The sequence below is a fragment of the Myotis lucifugus genome, unplaced genomic scaffold (genome assembly GCF_000147115.1).
Source record: "Myotis lucifugus unplaced genomic scaffold, Myoluc2.0 scaffold_646, whole genome shotgun sequence".
In the NCBI taxonomy this organism is placed as follows: Eukaryota; Metazoa; Chordata; class Mammalia; order Chiroptera; family Vespertilionidae; genus Myotis; species Myotis lucifugus.
In genome coordinates, this window is record NW_005871694.1 from 329,176 (window position 1) to 336,576 (window position 7,401).

The 7,401-nt window shown below is 47.2% G+C and overlaps 1 non-coding gene across 1 annotated transcript; it reads right to left on the minus strand.

The window, feature by feature from the left end:
- Positions 1 to 1,307: 1,307 nt before the first annotated feature.
- LOC111823736 lies at positions 1,308 to 1,414 on the minus strand. Its single transcript, XR_002826809.1, has one exon. It is a non-coding gene; the product is annotated as a U6 spliceosomal RNA (small nuclear RNA).
- Between the last annotated feature and the right edge of the window lie 5,987 nt (positions 1,415 to 7,401).

Consider the following 7,401-nt stretch of genomic DNA (forward strand, 5'->3'; position numbering starts at 1 on the left):
CATGCACTGGTTTTGGGTGTGTACGTGCTGTGTGAGTGTCGCTGGCACTGCTGAGGTGCCCATTATGTCACCCCAGTGTGGCAAGTTGTCTGGATAAACTCATCAGTAAACGTAAGAATAGTAATAGCTAATGACTAGTTATTACTGGTATCGTAGTAACTGCTAACAGTGAGTGTTCACTACCTGGGAAGCATTGTGCACGTGTGTGTTCCGTGTGTGTAAAGTAGTGACAGGCTGGTTTTCCTCCCATATTCTTATTTTTCCTCTCTCCCCACACTTCCCCATTTTCAGCCCTGTAATCTCTCGTCCCCTCAATCTGGAAAATTCCTCAGTTGTTTTTTTACTTTCATGGCCTCGGTAATTTTGAAGATTATGGACCAGTCACCTTATGAGCATCCCTTAATTGGAGTTAGTCTGCTGTTTCCACATGATTGGACCAACGTTATGCATTTTTGTACCAGAACATCACAGAGGCTGGGTTTTTGTATTTCAACCTAAGGGTGGCATACTACGCCTGGTTGTCCCTTATTGATCATTCCACTAAGATCATTTCTGCCAGATTTCTCCACTCGGCTTTTCGCCCTTTTTAGTTAATATTTTGTGGGGAGATATTTTTGAGACTACCTATTCCTCATCTCCATTTTACCCACGAATTTTAGCATCTGTTAATGTTTCTTGGCTGAATTATTTTTATAGTCGTTGCCAAATGGAGATTTTCTCATACCTCCATGCTTTCTTTATTGTGGACTCTTAACTGCAAAAAAAAAAAAAAAAAAAAAAAAAAAAAAAAGTTATTTATTCACCTATTTGAGTGTTGTGGATTCATGGATTCGTAACCCATTCTGTGGGTTATAATCAGTTGCCATCATTTTTAAAGTTTTTATTCTTAAACTAGAGGCCCAGTGCACAAAATTTGTGCACTTGGGGGAGGGAGGTACCTCAGGCAGTCCTGTGCCCTCTCCCAGTCCAGGAGCCCACAGGGAGCGGGCCTAAGCTGTCAGTCGGACATCCTTAGCGCTGCTGCGGAGGCGGGAGAGGCTCCCACCGCCGGCACTGCGCTTGCCAGCCTTGAGCCCTGCTTCTGGCTGAGAGCACTGACCACCAGGGAGCAGCTCCTGTGTTGAGTGTCTGCCCCCTGGTGGTCAGTGCGCACCATAGCAACTGGTCGGTTGTTTCACCGTTTGGTCGATTTGCATATTAGCCTTTTATTATATAGAGAATTGTCCTCGATTTAGCCAGCGAGAACTGACTTCTCTGACTTTTGACATGCCCTCCCCCCTTTTTTTAACCTGGTATTTCTTTGTTTTAAAAATATGGAACACTTCATGAATTTGCGTGTCATTCTTGCACAGGAGCCATGCTAATCTTCTCTGTATCACTCCAATGTTAGTATGTGTGCTGCCGAAGTGAGCTCACAAGTCCCCTTTATTCTTTGAGTATTTTCTTACTTTCTTACACAAGATATTCCAGACTCATCTTGTTCTTCCCCTGCCAGAGCCCTGAAATTAGCCATTTTGCCAAGGAACATGATTCCTTTTAGTGGAAAATACTGTTTGAAAATCAACATACTGGCATTAAGTGTGTTCCCAGTCCCTTCAGTGGGCAGGCATAGAGGGAAAGAATAGACACACAGACACACACACACACACCTGCATTTATTCCTGAACTAGAGGCCCAATGCACGAAATTCATGCATGGGTAGGGTCCCTAGGCCTGGCTGGTGATCAGGGCCAATCGGGGCTTCCGGTTGCTGGCTGGGGCCTTCATTCTGCACTGCCCCCTGGTGGCCAGCGCACATCATAGTGAGCAATCAAACTTCCGAGGGGACAATTTGCATATTAGGCTTTTATATATAGTGTCTAGACCAGGGGTGGGCAAACTTTTTGACTCGAGGGCCACAATGGGCTCTTAAACTGGACCGGAGGGCCGGAACAAAAGCATGGATGGAGTGTTTGTGTGAACTAATATAAATTCAAAGTAAACATCATTACATAAAAGGGTACGGTCTTTTTTTTTTTAGTTTTATTCATTTCAAACGGGCTTCAATTTCTTTTTTTTTCTCCTCATTCTGGGTAACATTTTCCTTCCTCTTGGCATATCCTGTAATTTTTTTCTTGGGTGGCAGACATTGTGAACTTTACCTTGTTGAGTGCTGGGTACTTCTGTATCCCTATACTAGTAAATGTTCTGGAGGGCCCTAGCCAGTTTGGCTCAGTGGATAGAGCATTGGCCCTTAAACTGAAGGGTCCCAGGTTTGATTCTAGTCAAGGGCATGTACCTTGGTTGCATGGATCCCCAGCCCTGGTCAGGGTGCCTACAGGAGCAACCAATTGATGTGTCTCTCTCACAACAATGTTTCTCTTTCTCTGTATCTCCCCTTCACTTCCACTCTCTAAAAATCAATGGAAATATATCCTCTGGTGATGATTAATAAAACAAAACAAAAAAGTTTTAAAAAAAGTTATGGAGGTTTGTTTGGGGGACATAATTAACTTAGTGAGAATCAATTCTATCGTTTTAGGTTTTGCTCCTAAACTGTGTTAAGTGGTATCAAAGTAGCATTTAATTGAGATCTATGGCTCCATCACTGAGACCACATTCCTACCCATTCCCCACGGATTATTTCAGGCACTATGTGAGCTCCTGGGATTGTTCCCTCTATTGCGATCAGCTGGTCCTTCTCCAGCCTCAGAGGTCACCTCACAAGCATATGTTGATCAGTAGCTGCTGGAGCAAGTTGAGTTCAGAGATCTATGAAGACCAGTTTCTGTTCACAAATCAGTGACCAAAGATAGATTATCGAATAGCATGTAATGTTTTATGTTATTTTTTGTCTGATTTCTCAGTAAAAGAAAAGAACATAAGGTAGAATATACCTTACTAGCCCTTTCATTAAAAATAAAATAATTTCCCAGAGTCATAGAAGCATGAACAGCCTTGAACCTCAGAGGGAAGGCAGGGGAGGGTGGGTGGGAAGAGATCCACCAATGAACTTGTATGCATATATGCATAACCCGTGGACACAGACAATGGGGTGGTGAGGGCCTGGGGCAGGGGGGAGGATGGGAGTGGGCTGGAAGAGGTTAATGGGAGGAAAAGGAAGACCTATGTGATACTTTCAACAATAAAGACTAAAAGAAAAAAAAGTTACTCCAAGTGTTGTTGGGTCTCTGAGGAGGGCTAGGCTCTGCTTCTAGCCCCCACACACCCATATTTTAGAAACACCCAGGGAAGGTTTCCTGATTTCATGTATATGGTTATAGGGTTATAGATTTTTTTGTGGTTTTTTTTTCACAGAACAGCTGGAAATGGCTGTAGCAATTACTAAGGAAAGGCTTTACATTATCCAGAGCTGAGGCTCTTTCCCGAGGAACCAATGCTGATTGGTCCCAGGAGGTACAGTTGATAGAGTCCCAGGGCTCAGGAACAGTCTTATACTGTATACAATTCGGGAAATCTTCCTCATAGAAATAACCGGATTTCAGTGCCAGTGGTAGGGCGGAGCACTAGAAACACTATGTTCCCAATAAGTGGCATATTTTTAAATATGTGAAAGGCAGGGCACGTTACAATTTTTGTGGGCCCTGGCCACTTTGGGGAAACTTTATTCCATTAAAATATGTACGTTAGTTCTATTTTTCAACTGCATTGACATAGAAAAATACAACCCAGGCTGGGTTAAAAATTAAAATATGTTCTTCCACCCAGAAGCACATTTTCTTCTTTCTGGTTTTTAAGGAAATTTAAATACTCTTGTGGTTCCTAAAAAACCCCAAACATTTTTGTGGTTCCCTGAAAGCACCATAGGCCCTAAACACCATGCTTACAGGATAAGTCAGCCCCGATTAAAGGAAGAAACGAGGCAGGCAGCCTTGCACACCGGCCAAGAGAAACAGACCCCAGATAGAGAGATGGAAACTTGGGCGTCCAAATCTCTGCTAGAAAAGCTGTTCCGTGGATGACAGCCTCCCAACGTTTATGTTTGTTTTTTAGCCCAATAACAGACTAGGAATTCTATTGGGCTTTTTTTTTAATTCCTTTAAAATAAATAGAAAGTACTTTCATTTCTGACATGTGATGAATTAGTTGCTCCAAGGAGATTTCCTACTTTGGAAGCCCTTGGAATCCTTTTTTTCAAAAATATGTTTTTATTGATTCTTAGAGAGGAAGGGAGAGGGGGAGAGAGAGAGAGAGAATCACCAATGATGAGAGAGAAACATCAATCAGCTGCCTCCTGTGCGCCCCACACTGGGGATCAGGCCTGCAACCTAGGCATGTGCCCCGACCGGGAATAGAACGGCGGCCTCTTAGTGCGTAGGTCAACGCTCAACCACTGAGCCGTACCGGCCGGTTGGACCACTTGGATTTTTAATAAGACACATTGTCCGATGAATTACCAGATCCATAAGAAGTAGGGGGATTTCCTGAGCCCCCTCCCCAGCCTGCCCCTAAGAAGCTAACAAAACTCAGGAGCTGGTTGTCTACTAGTAGGAACCCTGAGCCTTGGGTAGGGAACTGAGCGTGGCTTTCACTTTGAGCTGGGACTCTGCAGGGTGGGGCAGAGCGTGCAAAAGAGTGTCCCTATAACCAGGCTGCTTTAGAAAGTTTACAAGGTTGGCCCTTGGCTGGTGTCTGGGAACCTGGACTTGGGGAGGGTTCTCTCTATTCCCCGGTAAGAGTGGCTCACTGTGCCCAAGCTGTTTGTGCAGACCACATTTTTTATGCTGAACAGTGCCCTCCTGGGAGTATGGGATTTTGAAGCATGCTAGGTAGAAGGTGCCTACTGTGTGCCATTGCAAAGGTGCACACTCCTTCCCAACAGGTGTGGCAGCTTTGTGCAGGCCGGTGGCTCTTGAACCTGGCTGGACATTAAAATCACCACAGGAACCGTTAAGAAACCCAGGCGCCACATTCACGATAGTCCCATGGGCAATAGAAGGATAGTGGTGTGTCCACATCTGGGACTTCTACACAGCAGGGGATGGATCGACCACAGCACACACCACACTACAGGAACCACACACGGAGAGAACAGGCTGTCTGACCCGGCTTACAGCAAGAGCAAAGCAGGCAGAACCGGGCTGTGAGAAGTCAGCATCTGGTTACCTTTGGAGGGTGAGGGTAGTGACAGGAGGGAGTCTGCGGGCTCCCGGGTGCTGGTCACGCTCTGATTCCTCATCTGGGTTACAGGGGTGCGGCCCATTGGGGAAAACTCAGGGAGCTGAACATGTGATTTGTGCACTTTCCTTTATGCATATTAAACTTCAGTAAACAGGAAGTGAGCAATACCAGGCCCGTTGCAGACCAATCTGAAACCCTCGCGTGAGCTCCAGGCATGAGAGAGTTTTCTGTATCTTCCGATGCCTCTACAGATCCTAGTGTGCAGCCAAGCTCCGGAATGCACGTCACAGGGGCATCTGGTGAAAATGCAGGTTCTGCCTTTCCAGGGCTGGGAAGGCCCAGGGCTCTGCATTCTTGTTCTGAGAACAGCTCCCAGCCAAGGCCCATTGCTGCCCCACACAGGAGCAGTGAGGCTGTTTAAAAATTAATTTTAGCCCCAGTTGGTTTGGCTCAGTGGATAGAGTGTTAGCCTGCGGACTGAAGGGTCCCAGGTTCGATTCCGGTCAAGGGCATATGCCCTGGTTGTGGGCTTGATCCCCATTAGGGGACGTGCAGGAGGCAGCCAATCAACGATTCTCTCTCATCATTGATGTTTCTATCTCTCTTTCCCTCTCCCTTTCTGGAATCAATAAAGATATATTTAAATATAAATAAATAAATAAAAATTAATTTTAAAGAAAGATCAGGCCAGTGTTGCTCAGTGGTTGAGTGTCAACCCATGAACTAAGAGGTCACAATTTCATTCCCGGTCAGGACACAAGTCTGGGTTGCAGGCTTGATCCCCAGTGGGGGGAGGTGCAGGAAGCAGTGATTCTCATCATTGATGTTTCTATTGCTCTCTCCCTCTCCCTTCCTCTCTCTGAAATCAATAATATATATACTAGGAGCCCAGTGCGCTATTTGAAATCGCGTGGCGCCGCCTACCCTAGAGTCTCTGGTCCGGCCCTGCCTCCCTCTCTGGCCCTTGAAGCAGCCAACGGTCGCTGCTGGGTCGCTGCTGATCAGGCCCTCCCCCAGCACAGGCACGCCGAGGCCCCTGCCGCCCCACCCCCAATGCTGCACACGCAACCTCCTCCTGTCTGGTCAACACATTACAGGGTCATGGTTAATTAGCATATTTCTCTATTTTTTTATATATATAATACATATACGATATATATTATATACATATACTAATAAAATATGTATATTTTTAATTCCATGATGGGAGGTGACTCAGAGCAGCAGTTCTGTGGGAGGTGTACAGACTTGCCTGAGACGCAGTGGGGGATGGAGAAGTGGAAACCAGGACCCCAGAGACACCCCCTCATCTCCAGGAAGGTTCCACAGAGCTCCAGAGAACACAGGGCCAGCTGGAGACAGACGGGGACCTTCCAGCTTGTCCCTGAATGAGGCCCGGGAGCCGGGGGATCCAGGAGCTGGGGGACCCAGGGAGAGCGCCCGTCCTGCTGCTCTGGGGCCCCACCTCACTAAGCAGGTCAGGATGGGGCGCTGTGGCCAAACAAGAGCCCTTCGGACTGCACTCGGGCCAGGTCTTCAGGCCCAGGGGCGTCACATCAAGATGCCCGAGAGCCTGCAGGTGTGACAACAGAATCCCTGTCCCGAGCCAGGTGAGCAGAGACAGGTATGTGGTGGGAAAGTATCTCCCCAACCCATCTCCCTCCTGAGATGGAGCACCCATTAACGTGGCTCGTGGCCTCCCGTGGCCCCTTATCTTTCCCAAGCTGCCCTGGGAAGGGGGTGTGGCTCTGTGATTGGCAGATTCCTGAGGAACAGGTGTGTAACTAGGAAGGCGCTGCCTGGGTTTGGGTGCCTGGATCTACCTGATCTGGGGGCTCAGCTAACAAACCAACTCAGCTAAGAGGTCTCAGGCTGAGTCAGCTCAGTTCTCTGGTCCTGATGGTGACAGTCTGCACTCGTGTTCACTCACACTTCACTCCCAACCTAGCACCCCGGTGACGAAGAGGGGTGCTGTTTGGGGGCCACACCCTGGGATCTTGATATATAAGGTGCCAATGAAAGGAGAAAGTGTAAATACCCTGCTTTTTCACACGGAAAATTTTAGTCTGATAATACGGACATTGATCCCTGACCACAGTTGAGACAGGATCCTTCAGCATCCAGTTTGCAAAGATTTAGAAAACAGTGAAGACCCCGAGCCGGCAGTTCACTCAGGGTCAGCTCCCGGTGGACACTCTGGTTTCAAGTTCCAGCCCCTTTGCCAGCACTTAAGTGTGGCTTGTCCCATCAACTCAACGGTCACCCCTCAAGCTGCTCTCA